We start from the raw sequence: 23,211 nt of genomic DNA, 5'->3' as shown, positions 1-23,211 counted from the left end.
TGCCTACTTACTTACAACCAGTCCAGGATGTGGCTGTAGCTTCCTCCTCCTCAGTCTCAGTGTTGCTGTTGTAGAACTCAGTAAGGAAGAGGATGGGGGCAAAACTAGATTTAATGGCCTCTGCCTTCCTTGGCTCTGCCTTGGCTTTGGGTCCACCTATTCTTGGTCTCCCTGCCTTCTCCCCTACCAGTCCCAATGGGCCCCAGCCACCACTGGTATAACCCTCTACTTTTCACCAGGGTCTGTGATTCAGAAACCTACAGCATTTGATACAGCCACACAGCTTTCTGGTTCACATGGGAGTTGTGTTGATGTACACTACTTTTTTGTATAGGGAACATACCAGGAGCCATCTCATACACATGCTTAATGTTACCTCTATCTGTATTGGCCTTGACACTGTGCAAAAGCTGCCATTAAGAACTCATATATTCCCAGAAAACTACAAGCAAGATTAATTTGCCACAGTTGAGACCATAGGCAAAGTTTTTGTTGGCTTAGTAGTAGTGGAGATGAAAAGACATCCTGAAATACATTCTTTATATTCTGTTGCTAGCATATTTTCCCGGTTGGGCTCTGGCTGGCCACAGTGACATAAGAAACCATTCGTCCATCTGTATTATCTACACTGACTAACAAAACTGACCCTGACTTTATGCATGCCAAGCAGATACTCTTCCACTGAGCTCTTCCCATATTATTTATTTATTTATTAGATTGATATCCCGCCCCTCCTCCCAGTAGGAGCCCACGGCAGCAAACAAAAGCACTAACAACACTTTAAAACATCATAAAAACAGACTTTAAAATATATTACAACAAAACATCCATAAAAACATATTAAAACAAAACCTCTTTTATAACATTTTTTAAAAGCTTTAAAAACATTTTTTTTTAAAACTTTAAAAACGTCTTTTTTTTAAAAAAGCTTTAAAAACATATTAAAAAGCAATTCCAACACTTACACAGACTGTGTTGAACAATGCTAAGCAGGAAAAACTATTCACCTGACCCAGCATGGTAATCCTTATGCTACTTAAGAAAATGGAATTCCAAAATTAATGTTGTGACCAGCATTTGTCAGCTAAATCAAATTATGAAACCAGCTTGCATATGTCTGTGTGCATATTTTCTGGGCAGCTTACAGAACAAATAATAAAATACAATATTAAATTTCAATGCAAATATAATGTAACTTTTAAAATACAACAATAAAGACAGTAATATACAGCAACTTTTATTTCTAGCAACAGAAAAATAAAAACAATTTGCAGCTCAGGTGATCAAGTGAAGCATAAGTTAAACTAGAAATCAGCTGTGTAGGTGTAGCCTGAAACCTGGGAGAGGCTAATCTATTACTCCACAGTCGATTTTAAGATTGAAATGAATTCAGACTTGATGGCTTTAACATCAGCCCAATCTCTCTCTACCCCCCTCCCCATTGCTTTGCTTAACACCCAGCTTGATGAAGAGTCTTGCTCTTAATTGAGACATTTTTATTTGCCTAATAAAGATATTGCTCTACTATGCAGTTTGGAGTCAGAATTGAAAACCTTTCTTTAAAACAAACAAACACACAAGATGTTTATTAGATGTTTGTGAGTGCCTGGGTGAATAAAAAAGTCTTAACACACACAAAAACCCCTTCAATAACATGCCTTGTTTTGTGTGTCTGCTGAGAATAGATGGCATGGCACAGTTGTAGAAGTTGGTTCTTCTAATGCACTCTCTGGCAGAAGGGTATATATGCAGTATAGCATCATATACATTCTCTTTTTGTCTGTCTGTCTCTGTTATTACATTTATATCCCACAACCCTGGTCTCTCAGGTCTCAGTCCAACACTCCAGCACTACACACACTGACTCATTTGCACTAGGCTTAGACTCATCTGTCTAGAAAGAAAAGGAATAAGACTTTTGCAGGGCATAAACTGCTACAATTATATATATTCAGTAAAGTTAATGTATTTCAGTTGAGTATCAGTATTACACTGACATGACGGTGGCTTTCATATCCAGTATATTTTAATCTAAATTGGAGATGTAGCTGAAATGACTGCATATTGATTTATAGGACTGGTGTGTGTGTGTGTTGTGTGTGTGTGTGTGAAGACACTTTCGTTTACATAGGCAACAGAAAGGCGAATTTACATTACTGTTCTCTTGCTTTTTGGTGGGAGAGACACTCGTTTTTCACCCCTCCCTCATCTTCTGGTCATCTATTTACATGTTCAAGGATCTTTTGTTCTGTGTATTCTTCTTGGAGACTTGACTAAGTGCTGACATCTCTTTTCGCTGAGCGTTGATCAGGGAGAAATGACTTCCTAACTAAAGGCGCAGCTTGACGCTTAATGAGAAAACGAGGATCCTGCGAAGTGCTGATTGGTTCTCCTTCCAATGGGCCGCAGTTTGTTGCACATAAAGATGCCTCTCGAGTTCTGGCGAGTCAGACAAAGGTTGGGCAACAACTTGGCTGCTTTGTGGACTTGGAGAGAGGATGCAGAAGCTCTGGCAGAGGCATCCGGGTCTGTCTCGGCCGCTGAAAATGAAACAGCGCTCTCCTCCCTTCATCTTCGTGGTGTACTGTATTTGCACTGCACAGTTCACCTCAGGTAAGACCCGCGTTCCTTTATGTATTATTTTATCTCTCTAAGACTTTACTATACCGTCCTTCATTAGACAGATAACCCGGGCGGTTTCCAAGAGAAATCAAAAAGAAGGCATACTTTGCAGGTTTCCAGTCCCTGGAGTGAGAGAGCTGTCTTGGTTATCTAAGATCTGAGCCAAGATAACAGCGAAGAAGGGGAGTTCAGGAGACTGGTGCTTTAGGACTCAGAATCATGCACTGATCTTTAATTTTAGAAGCGGCTGTTGTAATAAGTAAACGAATAAAAGGCTGCCTTTAACTACCTTTTAGCATTCTCGACCAATGGTTTAAGCACGGCCAACAGTTTCCCGCGCACACCCATTCAGTGCCTGTTTTGGTGTGAAGTGGGAGAATCCCCACTTGGATAGGGAAGAGCATTTGGGAAGTGTTGCTGTTCTACATCTTTTGGAGTGACTATCTTGCGTGAACAAAAGGATGCGAACTTTTGTCATACGGCGGAGTAGGGATTGCAACGGGGCTCTCTCTCGCTCTCTCCTGCTTCTTCTCTGAAGGTAAACTTTGAAAGAGGAGAAAAGCTGTAAATGGAAGAGCAGCCCGTCGCTCAGAGTAAGAAAACAGAAAGAAGCCTCTAAAAACTAGACGAAAGATGAACTTCCCTATAGAGGGCTTTATATAGTTAATAGGATCTAACAACGGTAGAGAGATGTCTCGTAAAGAATCGTCACATGTGACGCTCTCCAAGGTGCTTAAAGGAGAATGATAGGTTCGTGTGTTTATGCAAGGTGTTACATTTAGTCGGCACAAAGCAGGAAAAAGGAATCGGCATCAAGCCACAGAATTAAAAAGCAAACCAAAACTTCAGTGTGTGTGCATAATTGTGAGAAGGGTGGTAATATCTATACTATGTTGGGGGGGTGAGAAACCAGTCCCATCATTATTGGTTTGTTTTGTCATTGTGATGTAGAGGCTTTTTTTAAAATTCATATTAAAAGGGATTGATTTTATTTTGTTGCATTTTTAAAAAAATATGTGTATAAGCATGCACTTAAAATATCAAAGCCAACTAAAGGCTGTGATTCTCTGAAGTGTCTTCTGCTATGGTGTCTTGCTTGGAATTGTCCTAGCTTTCTTCAGGTGCTTATGTCTTTATTATTTGTTAACTAAAGACATGTTTTAGTGTATCTAATGTTTTCTTACTATTTTACTTTATCAGGATTTCCTCAGCCCTTTGATGGCTATTTAGGAGAATCAGACATTCCTAAAAGCGAGGTATGCACAGCTTTTAATAATCTTCTATGCATATGCTTGGAACATGTATCAAAAAAGTTGTGAGATCCCATGGAAAGAGTACATTATTATAGTGGGAAGACTACTTGGTGCGTGTCCCATTCACATAACAGTAAAGATTTGTTACTGCATCCCTATGTTGGCTGTAGGAACAAAATATACTGATGTAGTGTATATATAAGGTAAAAAGGTGTTTAGCAAATGTGACCAATATAGTAAACCCAATGATAACTTTTTCTTTGGCTTTAAAATAATCTGATTTCCCTGTTTGTCTCCCCTCTTCTGATGCAGAAACTGGCACCATGTTTCAGTCAGTGGACAGAACTGTCTGCTCAACCCCAGGTAACAATATGTTGCAATACACGTTCAGTGGCATAGAGCAAGGTTCTCAAAGCTTCTATCCCCAGGACTGACATGAAAAGGCTCAAACTTACCAAGGCACACCAATCACAAAATGAAGGTGTTGAGGCAGAGCCATTCAGAAACCAGCAGTATTTGTCAGAGCAAAGCCCTTGTGGTGGCAGAGAGTTCCCTAGTTCAGCTTCCCTAAGTACAAACTTTGACTCTGGAGGTATCATAGCTTCTCTATTTTATCCAGAATTAATAGATACAGGAGATGTAAGTGGAGAAGGCTTTTTTATTGTAGATATTCCTTTCCCCTCCACATCGGCACTCATCTCATGCCAGTCATTCTCTTTCTCATCACACTTCACTTGTACACTGTTTTCTCCCTCTAAATTGGTTCTTGGCTTGCATTTCTTCTCCATGCTTCTTTCACAAGCACTTCTTCCTTCTACAATAGCTTCCCTCTCTTGTTCCTTTCCTCCAGTTTATTTTTTTTAAGACGTTAACCTTTTATCTCTTTCTCCTTTCCAATGCCCACTTCTGGCTCTGGAGGGAGGAGAGGCTACCTGGCTCATCAGGAGACTGGACAGGAAGGAAGGAGGACTCAAATGTGGGATGTGGGGGGATGTGAATCAGAGGGGGCAGATGTGCAGCATCACTCCTGGGCACTTCTCCTTTTCCTTTCCCCAGTCCATCTATCCCTTTTGCCTCCCTCCTTCCCATTCTTTCTCTTCCTTCTCTCACATTGTCAATCATTCTTTCTTTTGCTTGGCATACTACAGCCTAGCTCTCGCCTCCTTCTCTCACCACCTCCTGCTCCCATGCATGAACTCCCATGCACTGTACATGCAGGAGCTGCTGCTGGCATCACTCCAACCAAAAGGCTAAACAGGGCTTGCCTAAGCCTTTTTGCTGCCTGACACAAGACTGGGCCCACTACTGCTGCTGCACCCCAAAATGCAGACGGCTGCTAGTCACTGCAGTCTTCACAGAGAAGCCGCTCCAAGGCTTGTGGGGCTTTGCCAAAGTTCCCAGCTCAGACAGCAGTCTGGCAAGGGGGCACACTCATTCTGGCACACCTGCAAGGGCTTGGGCAGGTGGTGGGGTGTGCTTGTTCTGCTGCCCCTCTCAATCTGCCCCCTAAGATAAATGTGGCTCATGATAAGGCTGGCCCTGAGGCTAAGTCACAGCTGGGAGAGGGCTGCAGGGCTGAGGCCCACTGGTGGTCCCTGACTCTCACAGTATGCACAAATCCTTCCAGGTAACGCTAACTATTGTGATTTAAAACAATTCATGTAAACATTTTGTATACAGCCTGTTAAAGTGAAAGTGTAAGTGTACTTTCTTGTACGCCACTTCACAGCAAGCACATCCAGTTTGAATGTTTTGTGGATTACTAATCTTGCTATCGAAAGAAACCACTGATTTAGGTGCAAGTTAATTTACAGAAAAAATGTACTTGAGGTCACAGTCTAAGGGGTGCACCTGCAAGATTCATTCAGAAGTATTAAACTGAAATCTCTGTGCCTTTCTACCCTCCTACCCACCCACCCAGCTCTATACTTCTAATAAACAAACATTGACTATAGACATCCACCACTTCTCACAGAAATATACATTACTGACAGCGTGGAAATAATGCAATCTTTAATCATATTCCCTGAGAGTAAAAAAAGATAGTTAACAAGTACCAATATGTAATTAAGACTCATTTATCTACATTAAACTATCCTGAGTATGCACCATCTGCTAATTGTTGGCTTTTTTATAGATTAAGAGTTGGGTGAGAGCAGATCTTTGAAGTTAATAGACCCAAGTTAGTCACATCCATTAATTTCAATGGGTCTACTCTGAGTATGACTAACACTGGATATGACTCCAAGCAATTACCCTAACTTGTATTTTATTCAACATACCAAGCTAATGCATACTGAAAGGGCAGAAAGGGATTGTTTGGATGTTTAAATGAATGTTAATGCCTCTGAGTGTTTCAGTTTTTAAACTATTCCACATCAGGTTCTCTCATAATATGTAAAATAAGTTACCCCTCTCTTGGTCTACACATTGCAGTTAGTATAGAATGCTGCGGTACAATTGCTGACAGGAGCAAGATCCTGTCAGCTATTATTTATTTATTTTATTTATATCCTGCCCTTCCTCCTAGCAGGAGTCCATGACAGCACATCTGTGCTTGAAGATCTGCACTAGCTGCTGATTTGTTACCAGGACAAATACAAAGCGTTATTGTTAATATATAAAGCCCTCAAGAGCTTGGGACCAGTTTACTTGAAATATTGCCTTATCCCACATGTGGCCACTTGAATGCCTCAATCTGTAGAACTTGCACTTTTACATATAATGTTCATTCCACACTTGTTGCAGCACCCATGCACTGGAACTCTCTATTAATATCATGCAGATGCCTTAATTGTACTGTTTTCAATGTCTTCTAAAACCTTATTTTCCAGCAAGCCTACTCAGACATGTAATTTTATAATGTATGTTTGTTTTAAAATATTTTATCTAAAATTTTATTGTTTGTTTTTAAAGTTTGTTGATTATATTAGTATTTTTGATAAATATTTTATACAGTTTTATGTATGAAGTTTTATGTACTTACTTTTTATTCATTAAGCAGTCTATAAATTTTGTTTAATAAAATAACAAATAATTATATTGCCACAATCAGCCATGATGCTATTAAATTGAAACAACTGCAAAAGATTTACTCATCATCAGCCAAGGTTTGCCTGACTTACTATAGGTGAAATAATTTAAAGTTTTAGATTTGATTACCCATATTAAAATTGATTTTTTAAAACTAATGTCAGTACAATTAATTAAAAATATATTTGTGTCAACACACACATTAAGGTTTGGTTTGAAATTGTAGATTAACAGGCACAACCAAGGTTATTTTTAAAACCTCTTTTTGTCTTGTAGATCTCCCATTCTATCATGGATCTTTGTAACTCTATGTTTAATAGCATGCAGATAGATAAGGTAAGATTTGATTATTTTGTTTCCCTGAAAACTTTGTCACAGTATTAATCATCAGTTCTCATGTAATCTAATATCATACTTATGCTCACTAGTAAAATAATCAGGAAATATATAAAAGAGTAAGTATTTACCTTTCTTTATAATGATCTTTATGTGCACAATGCCTTTCTTGTTTAAAAAATGTTAACATACTAAAATAGCTCTTTTTATGCAGTTTTTATTTCACTACTCCAGAGCTCAAGATCCAACATATCCACTTAAAACTTGGGTTAGTATTTTAACATAAACACATTTTATACATTATAACATACAAAATTGTATAGAATAGCATAGAAACAGTATTTTATATATCTTGAGTATATTTATTAACATAGTATATATATATTTTTAATGACCCAGCACTAATGAAATCACCTGTGCTGAAATAACTTGGCTGGTAAATAGGAACATCAGGTTGTCAAAACAAGTTAGCTGATGTCTAGGCTTTAGACATTTACTTTTCTAATGTTTGTCTTTGTATAAAACTAGTGTTCCCAATATCTCTTTGTTACAGTCTTTTCCTGTGCATCCTTTAATGAGCCTTGCTCCAAAGCTCTCAGAGAGAAGAACGAAAAGATTCCTTGATCCCGTATGCACTTGCTTCCTCCATAGTGTTTTGTGGCACTAAAATTTCATTTCAACTTTTTTTTAAAGCCATTGTGCCAGTGATGAAACTGTCAGCATTTGTCCACTCTCCTTTCCTTCTTCTCTCTCTCCCCTTTTTTCTTTGTAAACATATTGTCATTTCCATCCCTCCATCCAATGGCCTCATACCCTATTTATAAGTTCATTCAAAAAGAGTCACAACAGTACATACTGATGTGACTAGTACTATTAGTTAACAGTTTTAGTGCTGGTAAGATGCTAGTCACTGTGCAGAACATAAAAGTGAAACACAGTGTCCCCCACCCAAAGGGTTAAAATCCATAGTATCACTCCTGTATTGGTCCTGAATGTTGAACTTTGAAACAACTTTGCAAAGGGGTTATATATGTAGGAGCATAGTGCACTGTAATATTCTTAACTAGTTTCTATTGAAGTCAATTGTAGCATTTCATTGACTGACATCCATAGGAAACGGGGGCCATGTCTGCGCCATACATTAAAGCACTATTATACCACTTTAACAGTCATTGTTTCTTAAAGAATCTTGGGAACTGTAGTCTGTTATGGGTGCTGAGAGTTGTTAGGAGACCCCTATTCCCCTCATAGAGCAACTATGTCCAGAGTGGTTTAATAATAAATCTCTCTTCCCAGGGAGTTTTGGAAATTATAGCTCTGTGAGGTGAATCTTCTCAGCACCCTTAACAAATCACACTTACCCAGATTCTCTGGGATGTGTCACAGCTGTTAAAGTGGCATCATAGTGCTTTAAATGTATGGTGCAGATTTATATTGCTAAAAATCTAGCAATATAAATTACCAGCTGTGGTAATAGTCTGGATTAAAATTCAGTAAAAATGTACAGAATTGTAGGGGGGGAAATTCCAGAAGAAATAAATAGTACTGTCAAAAATCAATCTAACTTTTCATTTGTGCTTTTGTGTTGTGTTCAAGTGCATGGTTGTATCATTTTAGTTGAAGAGACAGAAACATGCACACTGCTTGTGGCTTGGCCAAAGAATACCTCAAATAACTTCAAGATATTTGTTATTCTCTTTCTGTTTCTAAAATTGCCTGTTTTGTGTTTCAAATGCTGTAGTCTAACGCAGTGTATTCGAGCAGTCTTCTATCCTCTGTTGAAAAACATCAACCTAGGTACATGTGAATATGATCAAATTAACATGTGCTGTCATCTTGCAGGAATCACAGCTTGCAGCTGCAGAATTCAGAAAGAAGGTAGGCTTGGAATTTTGCTGCTATTGTGTCTGTCTATTACAGTCAGTTCCCAAAAGTCTGCTGTTTTTTTTGTCACGCTGTGAACTGTCTCAGTCAACATATCAAAGAAACAAGACAGCAAGGAATGGGGAGGTGGCCAGGGATGGCACAGCAAATGCTGTTCCCTGTGCTTTTCCATACTGATGAATGAGCAAAGGGCAGCGTCTTTATATATCCAAAGCAAACATAGTCATGTTGATACATAAGAAAAAACATGAAAATCCATAACAGGGCAATACTTTTAGTAGGGCCAATAAAAATGTAATAAAATAGCTGCAAGTTTTCATGTTTTCTAGAACATTTAACCAGGCAAAATGTTACAAAAAACACGGGGGGAGGGGATCAGGTATAAGGATTTTTAAATATGTATATATAAATAGACTTGGTGTTGTAGCCATAAGGTCAGCATGTATTCCCTAGTCCAAGATGGATCTCCGAAACACAAGTACTTTGGCCTCCTACCTTCTGTTTCTTTGGTTGATTAAATAGGGGAAGGGAAGAGATTGGGATTGGGCATGCTGTCTACATGAGAAAAAAACTGGGGAGTGATAGCTCTGCAACAGGCTGAAACAAGAGATGGGGAGAATATAGACACGGCAAAAGTTAAAGTGGGGGGGAGCATCTTCTCGCCTTTAACACCCGTATTCAACTCACAAAACTTCCCTGAGCTTTACAGAGTATATCTACAATATTCTGATTGCACATCTTTGGTTTGGGAAAAGGTAACACATCTGAAAATTGGCATCAAAATATGTTAAAACAATAATACAATGTGTATCTTTTTAAAATATAATGGCTTCTAACAACACTTTGGTACTAACATGAACATGATCCAGACATCTGCAATTGGAGATGACTTTGCAGATTTCGCCTCCCTGCCAAAAACAGATACTCAGTGAGAGGGGAGAGAACTGCATGCCCTCAAGGATCTCTGGACCAGGATATATACCGCTTGTTCAACAGAAAACCTCTAAAAGGTTTACAAAGTGTGTAATGGAGATCTAGCTGAAGATTGTCTCCTCCTGGAATTGCCTTATCTATAGTTCAACACCATGTTTATTATTTATTTGTGCGCAACTGGAAAAGTCCTTGGAGGGTTGGAAATAACCATAGAAAGTGATACGAGGAATTGTCTGTATCAGTGTTTCTCAAATTACCTTCTGAGCTCCCCAGCCCATAGCCAACTTTTTATCAGGTAAGCACACAGGCTTGGATCCTAAGATAAGCTCACTTATCAGCATTCATGCAAGAAAAGATGTTCATTCCCTTCTTGCACCTGCAGTAACCTATGACCCTTCACAAGCCTGTATTGAAGGTTTGAGGACTCTCCTGCACAGTGTGGAATGAGTAAAATTGTTGTAAACCGCTCAGAGAGCTTCGGCTATGGGGCAGTATACAAATTAAATAAATAAATAAATAAATGGAGAACTGATGGGGAAAGGGGGTAATCACCCCAAATCAGCAAAGGTTTGCTCAATTTGGGGCAATTCTCTCCTCCACTAGCAGCCCTCAGTGCGCCATTCCACATTGTTCAGGAGAGATAATTAGCCCTCTGGATATGCTTTTGGGGGTCATGGAAGGTACAGGAGGAATGGAAAGGAAACCTTCCTTTACTGAACTTCCTTAAGTTAGGCTTGCATCCTGTGGTAAGTTATGTGCTTCACTGCTAAAAGTTATGACTTGTCTTAGAATCCATGTCTTCTTCACACACACACACACACACACACACACACACAGCTGTGTGTATTATGCAGACCATTGGTGTGTGTATGTGCATGTGTGTAAGTTACTGTGCAGCTGGGGTCCTAATCAAACTCTTATTAGAAGAGGATCAACAATTGGGCGCCTGTAGCTTCCTCTTTTCCACATCCCTACTATTCTGTTGGTGGTTGCTACACAAACAATGCTACACGAACCCCAACTTCACCACCACCACTCCCACTGGAGGGGCTTTGTAGAGTGGCGGGGCCACCACTGCATCTGCAGCCCTTCTGCTTATGGCAGAGTGTGTGTGTGTTGGGGGGGAAGGATTGGGCTTGATATGGGCTGATCGCTGTGCCATCCCCAGGCTAGTGCAGCAATTGGGCCCAGACTGGGCCTAATGCTATCATGCAATAGCAGCGAGGAGACTCAGGATCCAACAGTCTCGGCCAGATCAGCTCATCCCTGCCCCCTTCCAACCCTCAGAACACCTCATTTTGGATCTTTCTGCTGGCTCCTACCTACCCACATGGCTGGTAGGCGGAAGGGGGAGGTCAGTGCCAACAACGTAATGTTCGTGTCACTCCATTGGCAGTGGGTGGCAGGAGCCACCTTAGCCAGGAGAGCTGGGGAGGGATAACTCTGCTCATTCTAACCCCATTCCCCAGCTTTGCCCTTCTGCTTTCCTATGCACATTTACCCAGGAGCAATTCCCATTTTAAGTAGACATGCATAGGATTGCACTTTAACCCTCTCTTCCATGGAGAAAAGGTCTTCTGGCTCTGCCTGTTGCAGGCTCCCCTACCTCCCTGGAACTTTGCATGCCCTTCTGGGTATCTTGCTGCCTGCAGTGGGCCACACTACACAATTTGAGAACTGCTGGCTTATGTTTAGAAACATTTTGTCAAGTCTGCTTTATTTTTTTATTTTACAGGATGGCTTGGATACTTTGGGCCGACCCTTTTTTCTCTTCAGGGTATCTATGCAGTTTTATGTCTTCACTTTAAGACGAAATGCTACTTTGAATCATGCATACTTTCACTTCTATATAAAAGAAACATGAAGCACTATTTATACTTTCATCAAAGCCCTGCAGCCTAAAACATGAACTATTATATTTATTAAAATCTGTAGCCCACCCTACACTGTGGACTCATTGGAGATCGTAACAGGCTTCCTTCCCTCAATGCCATATATTTGGTGGAATTTACGACAGGGGCCCGTTCAGCAGAATGAGCAGGACGGCCCTCAGATGCTGCAGGGCTGAGTTACCACATCCTGAAGTAATATGTTGTATCATTCTACAGAGCCTTCCACCTTCGCCAGATCACTATGTCTAAAATGACTTAATTGCATATATTTTTCGTCTCAAAGAACTTAATATCTAGAGAATTTAAATAATTAAAAAGCTTGAACAAAGGAGGTCTACAAAAATGAATACATTAACATGAATTTTATAGGAGGCCACAAGCTAGCTACATTATTCATGACTAAGGCCCAGTGAAAGGAAAGGAATTTGAGTTAGAGTGGCTAACTTTCTCCATCTGTCTCAATGATACTTGCAGTCAGATCTTAAGCATGTTTACTCAGGAGAAAGTCCTGATGAGTTCAATGGATCATAATCTTTAGTAAGTATGGTTAGGTCTGCAACTTTAATCACAACTAGGACTGAGCAAAAAAGGGGGAGTACATCTCATAAAAAAATCTTCACTCTTTTCATGGACCTTTTAGTTGGTCAAAAAGAAAAAAAACTGTTCCTTCATTCAGAGTGAGGGCAATCAGTGAGTTGACTACCTAGGGTCACTTGCAAAACTAATTGAGGAAACATCACCCTCCCTCTCAGTTGGCTTCATATGCCCTCAGTGACACTGTCACATTGTTAGATCTTACCAGCTGCTCAATGTGATATTTTCATTGTATTCCCTACATAATCTCTGACTGGGACCATTTGAGGAAGAAGCTCTAACAAGAAAAAAGTGTGCCAGTGTAGGGGAAGTCTACACTACTTTTTACTCTCAATTGCTCTGTACTAATGATCAGCATATAGAGTTTTACTGCTTTAAGCAAGGAATTGCTGCCGCCCTTTCTCCCCCCCTCCACTGCTTCAGTGCAACAACTTAGATGCTGATTATGGAGGAGGGTGTAAGCATTAAGGGGCACCTGAACACAGAGCAGCATATATGAGAGGAAGATACGGAAGACAGACACATGTCCACATCCTTTACTGAACATACTGACAGCCACCCAGAATGCTTAGCAGCAGTTCTAATTGGTAAGCTGATGCTCGTCTGTAAAGTCATTCATTTGAATGGCCTTATGCTAGAGAAGAACCTGATGTACTGATGAAATCAAATCTTCATCTGTTATTTTTAATGTTCACTTTTGTAGTAAAGCTGCCACAAAGGTATAATGTTTCTCAGTTTCATGAGTAATACTATAATGTGTTTAATTTCTTTTTCTTTGCATATTATATTTTCAGCCTAGGAATGGCAGGACAGTGGGCAATGGAGGTGAATAGGCCATTCAAAAGGTGATGTATTTATTATTTTTATAATATTGCTTGTCTATATGTCTAGCAGTAGTAATGATCTCTCAATGGGAAATGTATGCCTTTCCTTAAGTCAATTAACATTTTGGCCTGGGACAATATTTTTATAAATATGTTAACACCAATGTAGCATTTCACATCTAGAATAATGTTTCACATAGCAGTGCTGCTTCACACACTCAGGAACAACAGCTCCCCAATCAATGTTCCACATCATCAGCTTTAACAGCACCACTGAGGGTGGGTGATACCAGGTTTCATCCTCTTGTTCAGTAATGTGATCATCACCATGAAAGCTCACACCACCAACAAATTGTCTGGAGCTGTACATGGGTTTCATGTTACATGGTGTTGTATTCAAATAAGTCCTACTTAAAGCAGCCCTATTGAAATTAATGGACCTAAGTCATCCATGTCTATTAGCTTCAATTGGTCTGCTTTGAGTAGGACTGACACTGAATACCACCCATGATCTGGGGCACTATGTGCAGCTGGAACCCCACAGATCTATGCCCACAGCACCCCTCTTCAGCATATTTCACAATACAGTATCCTTTGCATGGATCAAGACATTTTTTCTATACATTTAGAAAGCAATCCAGTGCATGTCTACTCAGAAGTAAGCACCATTGGGTTCAATGGGACTTACTCCGTGGTGTGTATTGGACTGCAGCCTTAGTAGAACTTCATGTGCCCAAATGGCTGGGGTGGAGCAGTCAGGATTAAAGGAGTACTTTGGCCATGAAGGTATTTGGACAACTGTTCCAGCAACAGAGACTGCTAATAAGATGCCTGGTGTTTGAAAATAATTTGGTGCTACTGCCTACAAGCAGTTCCATGTGGACACAAGGATCTCTGCACAGCAGCTTTTAGAATCGGGAGACCCATTCTCTCATATGTGATTACCAATCCAAATGATAAGACATTATTCATGTTGCTATGTATGCCCACTTTCTCATAAAGAGTTGGGCAAAACCACACTGACTGGAACTTGTGTACATCTGTGCTCTGCCTAGCAACATGACACATCTGCTGTCTCACATTTCTTAGCCTTTGGCAGAAAATTAAAATCTCTCTACTGCATAAGCTTATTCTTCACTGGGTTTGTTAGCTTCTTATGATTCCAGAGATTTATTTGTTATTTTAACTACAAGCCAATTCAGCTGAAGTACTTGAACTTGTACCTGTTACATACAGATCCTAACATTTTGAATTAGCACTTGGTTTAAAGCTTGGAGAAGTGGCGCAATTGCCCTAAAAATGAAGGGCGTGGTCCTGTACTTCATCTATATGTGAGACTATAAGTAGTGCCTTGCTGGATCAGACCAAAGACCCATCTAGTCCAGCATCCTATTCTCACGGTGGCCAACCAGATGCACATGGGGAGCCCACAAGCAGGCCCTGGCAGCACTCTCCCCAGCAACTGGTGTTCCGAAGCACATTGCAATAGATGTGTACAGCCCTCTAGCAAGGCAGTTCTTTATATGCAAGAGGCAATCATCCAGACCTTGGAAGATTACTTTTTAAAAGTAATAAATTACAGTTACAATTACACAGCCAAAAAGTAGTAATTACAGTTACAATTACAATTGCTCTGGAAGTAACTGATTTTGTTGATATTGTTATGTGCCTTCAAGTCGATTACGACTTATGGCAACCCTATGAATCAGTGACCTCCAAGAGCATCTGTCATGAACCACCCTGTTCAGATCTTGTAAGTTCGGGTCCGTGGCTTCCTTTATGGAATCAATCCATCTCTTGCTTGGCCTTCCTCTTTTTCTACTCCCTTCTGTTTTTCCCAGTATTATTGTCTTTTCTAGTGAATCATGTCTTCTCATTATGTGTCCAAAGTATGATAATCTCAGTTTCATCATTTTAGCTTCTAGTGACAGTTCTGGTTTAATTTGTTCTAACACCCAATTATTTGTCTTTTTCACAGTCCATGGTGTGTGCAAAGCTCTCCTCCAACACTACATTTCAAATTAGTTGATTTTTCTCTTATCTGCTTTTTTCACTGTCCAACTTTCACATCCATACATAGAGATTGGGAATACCATGGTCAGAGCTTGGAAAAGTAACTTTTCCAAGCTCTGACCATGGTCTGAATGATCCTGACTTTGGTGTTCAGTGATATATCTTTGCATTTGAGGACCTTGTCTAGTTCTCTCATAGCTGCCCTCCCCAGTCCTAGCCTTCTTCCAGGGGCGTCACTACTGGGGTGCGGAGGGTGCAGCCCGCACCCGGGTGTCACCATGAGGGGGGTGACACCCAGAGCCGCCCCGCCCCGCGCAGTTGCCCAGCAAGGCTGCTCCAACTCCTCCTCGGAGGCGGGCGGGCGGGTGAGACTGGGAACAGTGTCGGCGGGACGAGGGAGGTGTGCACGCAAGCGCAGCCACCTCATCCATGCCCCTGGGAGGGCGCGCACCGGAGGTCCGCACTCCCCCGCACTCCCGCTAGTGACGCCGCTGCCTTCTTCTGATTTCTTGACTATTGTCTCCATTTTGGTTAATGATTGTGCCGAGGTATTAATCCTTGACAAGTTCAATGTCCTCATTGTCAACTTTGAAGTTACATAAATCTTCTGTTGTCATTACTTTAGTCTTCTTGACATTCAGCTGTAGTCCTGCTTTTGTGCTTTCCTCTTTAACTTTCATCAGCATTCTTTTCAAGTCATTATTGGTTTCTGCTAAGAGTATGGTATCATCTGCATATCTTAAAATATTGATATTTCTCCCTCCAATTTTCACACCTCCTTCATCTTGGTCCAATCCTGCTTTCCGTATGATATGTTCTGCATACAGATTAAGCAAACAGGGTGATAAAATACACCCCGTCTCACACCCTTTCCGATGGGGAACCAATTGGTTTCTCCATATTCTGTCCTTACAGTAGCCTCTTGTCCAGAGTATAGGTTGCACATCAGGACAATCAGATGCTGCGGCACCCCCATTTCTTTTAAAGCATTCCATAAAGTAACTGATTACTTGACTTTTTCTCAAAAGTAATCACTACGATTACATTTCAGTTACTTTTTTTTAAAAAACTCCTACAAGGTGCTGGCCTTGGCGGCTGCACATCTAAATACCCTAACACAACATTAAAAATAAACACACACATACAGAGGGAGTAGAATAATTCTTCAGTGAGATAGCAATGGTGGTCTCTCCACTGGTAAAGGAGGCGGGGAGGGAGGCAGAGGCCACTACTCAGATCTTTGCACGCCAAACCAATTGCAACCCCCCCCCTCAGCCAGCAAGCATAATCTCTCTCACTTAATCACTTCCCTGACCCTGCCCTGCCACCAACTAAGGAACACTCACCCAAGCAAACATTCTCCCCTGAAATGCAAAAAATGCACAGTAGACAGAGATGGTGGTGGACAGGGCTGGCTCCAGGCATGCGGGGGCCCTTGGGCAGCAGCTTGCCTTGGCCCCCCGGTGGGTGGGTGGGTGTGCGCATGTGTGCGCATGTGCGCATGTGTGCATGTGCGTGCCCCCCATGGCCCCCTACCTGTCTAGTCTTTACCATTGCCCTTTTTTTTTCAATTAATTTTTATTCAAATTTTTAAAACCAAAACAATACAAAAAGAAAAAACACAAATCAATAACTAATACAATAAAAAAAGAAAAAATATTGATTTCCGATTTGTCGTAGTTCAGCTATAAGTCTGTAATATATAACAAGCCTGTCTCTTAATAGATTATAAAATCACCTTCCTCCAGCGGTTATCTTAATTGGTATCAAATCTCATTAACATCATATCATTTTATTCTTCCACAAAAAGTCAAAGAGAAGTTTCCAATCCTTGAGATATATGTCCATCAATTTTTTTCTAGATAAACATGTCAATTAATCCAACTCATCAAGTCTACTAAGTCCAGTAATTTCAAATCGCTCTTCTTCCATTATCCGTGTTGGTTCCATCTTCCATCTTCCATCTTTACGCACCCAATAATCTTGCTGTCATAATCATATAATAAGAGTCTGATAGGAATTTCCTTTATCACAGATATTTCCTTGCCATCAATTTCGAACGTATCACTGAAGTATTGTTGCAAAGCCGCATCTCTGTTCCTCTTTTTTACAGAATACACTAGCACATCTCTTGAAGGTTTTTCCATTGACACAAAACAGGGATTAATTCTGTTAACTTTCTCCATTTCAAGTTCCATCAAATCCTTCCAGTCCAGGAATTTTTTCGAACCAATAATATCTTTATCTCCAATCTCCTCCTCAATTCCTTCAGGGACAGCGCTGAGTTCCAACCCATAATATTTGTCTCCAGGATCCATCACAGCCAGGAAATCCAAATCTTTTTCCAAGTCCATATTTAATCCAATCTCCATGGTTTGAACCTTGCCTTTAATTTTTCTTTCATCCTTTTTTGGTTTTCCAGATCTATCTTTATTCTCCTTTCTCATAGAATCCTGAATTTCTTTCAGCTCCTGTCTCATTTCGTCAAATTAAATTCTCAACGCTTGTCTATTATTTCTCAGTTCTTGTTTTATTGACTTAATCCCATTCATTATTTTCTGAAACATATCTAAAGATAAAGTCCCTTCTTGTACATCCATGATCTTCTTAATTGTCATTCTTAAAACCAAAGGAACAAAACTCCTTCAATTTTCTTTTTTTTTTTTTTCAATAATTTTTATTCAGATTTTCATAAAACATACAAGACAAAATCATAAAACATTCAAAGACAAAAAACAAAATCAAAAATAGTTAAACAAAAAGAAAAAAAGAAAAAAAAAACAAAAATAAAAAATAAAGAGTAAAATATTGACTTCCCATTTGTCAAAGATCAAATCAGTTATAAGTCTATAATATATAACAATCCTGTCTCTTAAGTCATATTATAAAATCACTTTCCTCCAGTAGTTATCTTACTTAATCATCAAATCTCATAAACATTACTTTATTCTTTCCACAAAAAGTCAAAGAGAGGTTTCAATTCTTTAAGAAATATATCTATCAATTTTTTTTCCAGATAAGCATATCGATTAATCCATCTCATTACTAATTATGATAATCTTGTTGTCATAACCATAGTCAAAATAAACATTTCAATTAATCCATCACATCAGAATCTGTTAGGTTCAGTAATTTCAGTAGCCATTGTTCTATTATCCCTATTAGTTCCATTTTCCATCTTCCATCTTCAGTAGTCTTGTTAAGTCCAGTAATTTCAGTATCCAATCTTCCATTATCAGTATTCCATAATAATCTTGCTGTCAAAGCCATAGTCATATAGTAAGAGTCTGATGGGAATTACCTCTATCCCAAATATTTTCTTGCCATCCATTCTGAATAGGTTGCTGAAATACTGCTGTAAAATCATATCTCTGTTCTTTTTTTCAAAATACACTGGGTCATCTCTTGAAAGTTTTTCCATTGTCACATGGCTGCAGTTAATTCCATAGATTTTCTCTATATTGGGCTCCATCACATCATTCCAGTCCAGAAGATTATCCATGCCATTGATAACTTTATCTCTAGAATCTTCATTAATTTCTTCAGAGATAACATTGAGTTCCAAACAATAGATTTTATTTCTAAAGTCCATAGACTCCAAATCTTGTTCCTGTTCCACGTTTGTTCCAATCTCCGGGATCTCCTCTCTCACAGGGACCCCTGTTCCAGTCTCCAGGGTCTCCTCTCTCACAGGGACCCCTGTTCCCGTCTCCAGGGTCTCCTCTCTCACAAGGACCCCTATGTCTTTAATCTCCTGTGTCTCCAAACAATAAATTTTGTTTCTAAAGTCCATAGACTCCAAATCTTTTTCCTGTTCCACGTTTGTTCCAATCTCCGGGGTCTCCTCTCTCACAGGGACCCCTTCCAGGGTCACCTCTCTCACAGGGACCCCTATATCTTTAATCTCCTGCTTCATTTTACTCAATTCAATTTTCAGCTCCTTACAACCCTGTCGCAGGTTTTGTTTCGTTATCTCAATCTCATCCATTATTTTCTGAAACATAGTTATTTCCAGCTTCTCAGCCACTTTCTTAATTGCCATTTTAAAAGAAAAATATAGGAAAACCACTTCTTATTTCAGCAACAATTGGGTTAATACTCCAAACTTGGTGACATCACAGTATAAACAGAGCAGACAGCCTTATCTCTCCATGCTTAAGTAAACAAAATGCAGTTCCCAGGATCGAAACAATTAATGGCGGTCGTCAGAAAACAGATTCGTCAAAATAAAATAGACCAAAAAGAGAGTAGTCTCAGACAATATAATATTCTTCAAAATAAAAATCTGGAATAGAAATCCCTCTTCTGTGTATATCTTTAGAATGCAAATCCAGGACAGCTTTTTGCAACAAAAACAGAGATAAGCTATTAATTAGTGAGTAGCAGAGAGAAATTATGGCTCCCCAGTGAGATGTCAAAAACCGATCAATCTGGCAAATCTCTTTTAAACAGCAACAATTTAAGTCAAGTAAAAGAAAAATATAGAAAGAAGGGTGCTTGCCTGTTAGTGCGTTCTCTCTTAGAAGATAAGATGAACGTTCGCTTTTCCAGATAGAGCTTGTTGTTAAAAATCCGTCCCACCTTCGTCGGCTGGACCTCGTCCCATAAATTAATGAGATCTGGTCATCCCAACAAAAATAGGCTTTGAGGTTAATCTCTTCGTTTCTCCCTACCCGGGAGAAGTTTAATCAGTCAAAAAAAGAAAAAATCTGACTGATATATCTGAATAAGCTTCTTTTGAGGCAGGAGCCCGTCTCAAAAGCAGGCACAGGCTAAGTCACCCTTCCCGGAAGTCAAAACTCCTTCAATTTTCAATGTCCCAAGCAAAGAGCAGTTTATTTCTTTATCCAGTTACAAAGGAGTTAATCTTTCAAACCAACTGACGTCACACTCTAGACAGCACGGATTTCCTTATCTCTTATATGCCCAGAAGTGCAAAAACAGCTTTAGTTCACAGCATCCAAATAACTAGTAGCAGAAAGAATGAGCAGATTCGTCAAAAAAAAAGTAGACCAGAAAAAATAGTCCCAGACATATAATACACAAAAGTCTCTTCCAATCAGAAACCCCTCATCCGTTGTAATCTTTATAATGCTGATTACCATGCCAGCTTTTTGCAATAGAAAAAAAAGATAGGCTATTTTTATTTTCTTCCCCCTTAGTTCCGTGAGTAAAAGAGGAGGTTTTAACTCACCCAGGTTTTCTTAATTGCTGGTTCTTTGACAAATCTCTTTGGCTGTATAGATAACAAAATAATGAGCGTAGACAGGAGAATGCTTGCCTGTTAATCCATTTTTCTTTGAAGAAAAAAAAACAGCTCACTTATTCAGCTGAGCTAGCTAGAAATCCTAGCTCCGTCCGAGCTGCTGGAAGACCTTCTTTCACAGACAATTCTAATGAATTCCAGTCTCCAACAAACACAACAAAGCTGTGTGGGAAATCTCACGTTTCTTCCTTATCCGGAAGAAATTATCCCCAGTCAAAAAAACCCCTTCTGACTGGATTTAAAACTGAAAAAGTTTCATCCAAGATGGGAGTCCGTCTCAGAGGCAGCACAGGCGGAGGGATCCTCCTGGGAAGTCCGTCTTTACCATTGCCCTTAATGAAGATGGCGGCCGCAGTTTCCCTAAGGAGAATGAAGCCTCCGCCGCCATCTTTGTTGATGGCACACGTGCGTGCTACGCGCACACATCTCTGCCATCAACTAAGATGGTGGCAGCGGCTTCAGTACCTTAGGGAAGCTGTGGCCGCCATCTTCATTAAGGGCAATGCTAAAAAGCTGGCTGACAGGTAAGTGGGGGGTGCAGATTGCGGAAGGGGAGCGGAGGGCCCCTCAGGGGCTCCTGAAGCTCCGGGGCCGTCGGACCAGTGCCCAACCTGGCCGCCCTTTAGAACCGGCCCTGGTGGTGGAGGCCACTTTGTGTGCCAAGTGCAAACACAGCATGTGTGTGCGCGTGCGCGCGTGCACACACACACACACACGTTGTCATCTTTCACCTCCACAGTTCTTTGTCTCCATTCTGCTGCTGCCTCCTTTATCCATGTCCTCCAGCTCCTTTTTCCCTCCACTCCATTCTTCACCACCACCATCCATTTTTTTAAACAATTGTTTCCTCCACTCCACCCATCTCACTCTCCATCTCCTACCTCCTCGCCTCCTACCCACCCACAGAGCATGAGGGAAGAGCGACGCTGCACAGAAGCCCAGTTTGAGGCACATGATTTTCATCCACAAATCAGAGGAACAGAAGACTTCCCCTGCTTCCTTCCCCCCCCCCAAGTAATGCCCAAAAGTAATGCTGGAAACATTACCATTACTCCACAAAAGTAATAAAATTACTCCTAATTCTATTACAATCAAAATGTAAATGAATTACTCACTCATTCCTCAAAAATAAATGAATTGCAAATAATTTGTTACTTGTAACAAATTACGTCCAAGCTCTGAAATCATCATTAGGTGCACCTCTGCATTGAGAGGGAGGGAAGGTCTCAGAGGGTGACTGGATAATGTGTTAAGTGCTTGTATTCCTTCAAAGACCAAACATGTTTTAGAATGTAGTACTTTTTCTTTCAGACTTTAATGGAAGATGAAATCCAAACATTGGCTGGCCTCTTCACTCTATCACTGTAAACTCTGAAGAGAAATATTGGACTATGAGTCCTCTCTTAAGGACATGTTTCTCAAGCATGTGAAATTACATGTAATAAACCTGCAGCCATAAATTATATCTGAATGGTTTCTGTGTATGTTTGTACCCTCTCTTTATGCCCCCAAGTCCCCATAAATACCGAACTGAATATTCAAGGTGGATCATGTTCTCATTTAGCTGAAGCCCAAATGGGTTCTTTACTATAAGGAAAATGATTAACTGTGGTTTACTGAATCATCACTCAAATGTCTGTCACTTGTATTTTTATCATGACTTATCCCACTAATAAGTTCAAGCACAGTATGCTTCAGCAGGGATGGACAGTGCATTAAAATAAGTTTATGATGGTCTATATGAGGGTAAGCAAACTTTGCTGATGCTTGCCCCATGTGTCTTTTTACGGGGGTCATGTAAAGGGCTTAATAAAAGGACAGCAGACATTTATCTCCAATCTTAGCATGGTAACCAGTACACGTGACATTCAAAATATTTGAAAGACACAGACAATTATCCATGTTACTTCCTATGGTTATTTCCACCAAACTTCTGGGCACTTTTCCAATTACATGCAAATAAGTAATACACATTGTGCTGAACATACAACAAAATGGCTTTCCTCATCACATGGGCACAACACGCAAGCAACCATTTAGCTGTACATACAGTGGTCCTTTGTGCATAGAACTACACAAGAAGCAATGTGTGGTCACTTCCTGCATCATTTTTAAAACCATTTTTACCTGGCACGGCAGAGGGACCACAATTTGAAGCTGCTTCAAGAAGCTTCACGCTGTTAAAAGAAAGGAGGGAAAATACAGAACTGTCCTCAATACATCTTATTAGTATTTCTCAGTGTTTTTATGTGCAGATTTTAAAAGACTTCCCTGGAATTATCCTAAAACAATCCTCAGTAGGACATACTTTAAGGCCACATCTACACCATACATTTAAAGCATTCTTATACTACTTTAACATTCATGGCTTCCCTCAAAGAATCTTGGGAACTATAGTTTGTTCAGGGTGCTGAGAGTTGTTAGAGCGGCCCTATTCTCATCACAGAGCTAGTTTCTTGAGTGGTTAAACAATCAATCCCTCTTCCCAAAGAACTCTGGGAAGCTATGGCTGTTAAATTGATATCATAGTGCTTTAAATATATGGGGCAGATGTGGCCTAA

At 40.1% G+C, this 23,211-nt stretch overlaps 1 protein-coding gene and 1 long non-coding RNA gene across 2 annotated transcripts in view; both read left to right on the top strand.

The window, feature by feature from the left end:
* RPL31 (ribosomal protein L31) overlaps positions 1-23,211 on the top strand; it is a 277,352-nt gene that overhangs the window by 29,610 nt on the left and 224,531 nt on the right. The gene's annotated exons all lie outside the window — the stretch shown is intronic.
* On the top strand, positions 13,036-22,094 carry LOC133385827 (uncharacterized). Its single transcript, XR_009762972.1, has 3 exons — positions 13,036-13,134; positions 13,342-13,392; positions 21,962-22,094. It is a non-coding gene; the product is annotated as an uncharacterized LOC133385827 (long non-coding RNA).

The sequence above is a fragment of the Rhineura floridana genome, chromosome 5 (assembly GCF_030035675.1).
Source record: "Rhineura floridana isolate rRhiFlo1 chromosome 5, rRhiFlo1.hap2, whole genome shotgun sequence".
NCBI lineage: Eukaryota > Metazoa > Chordata > Lepidosauria > Squamata > Rhineuridae > Rhineura > Rhineura floridana.
This window is presented reverse-complemented; position numbering and strand designations above follow the sequence as displayed.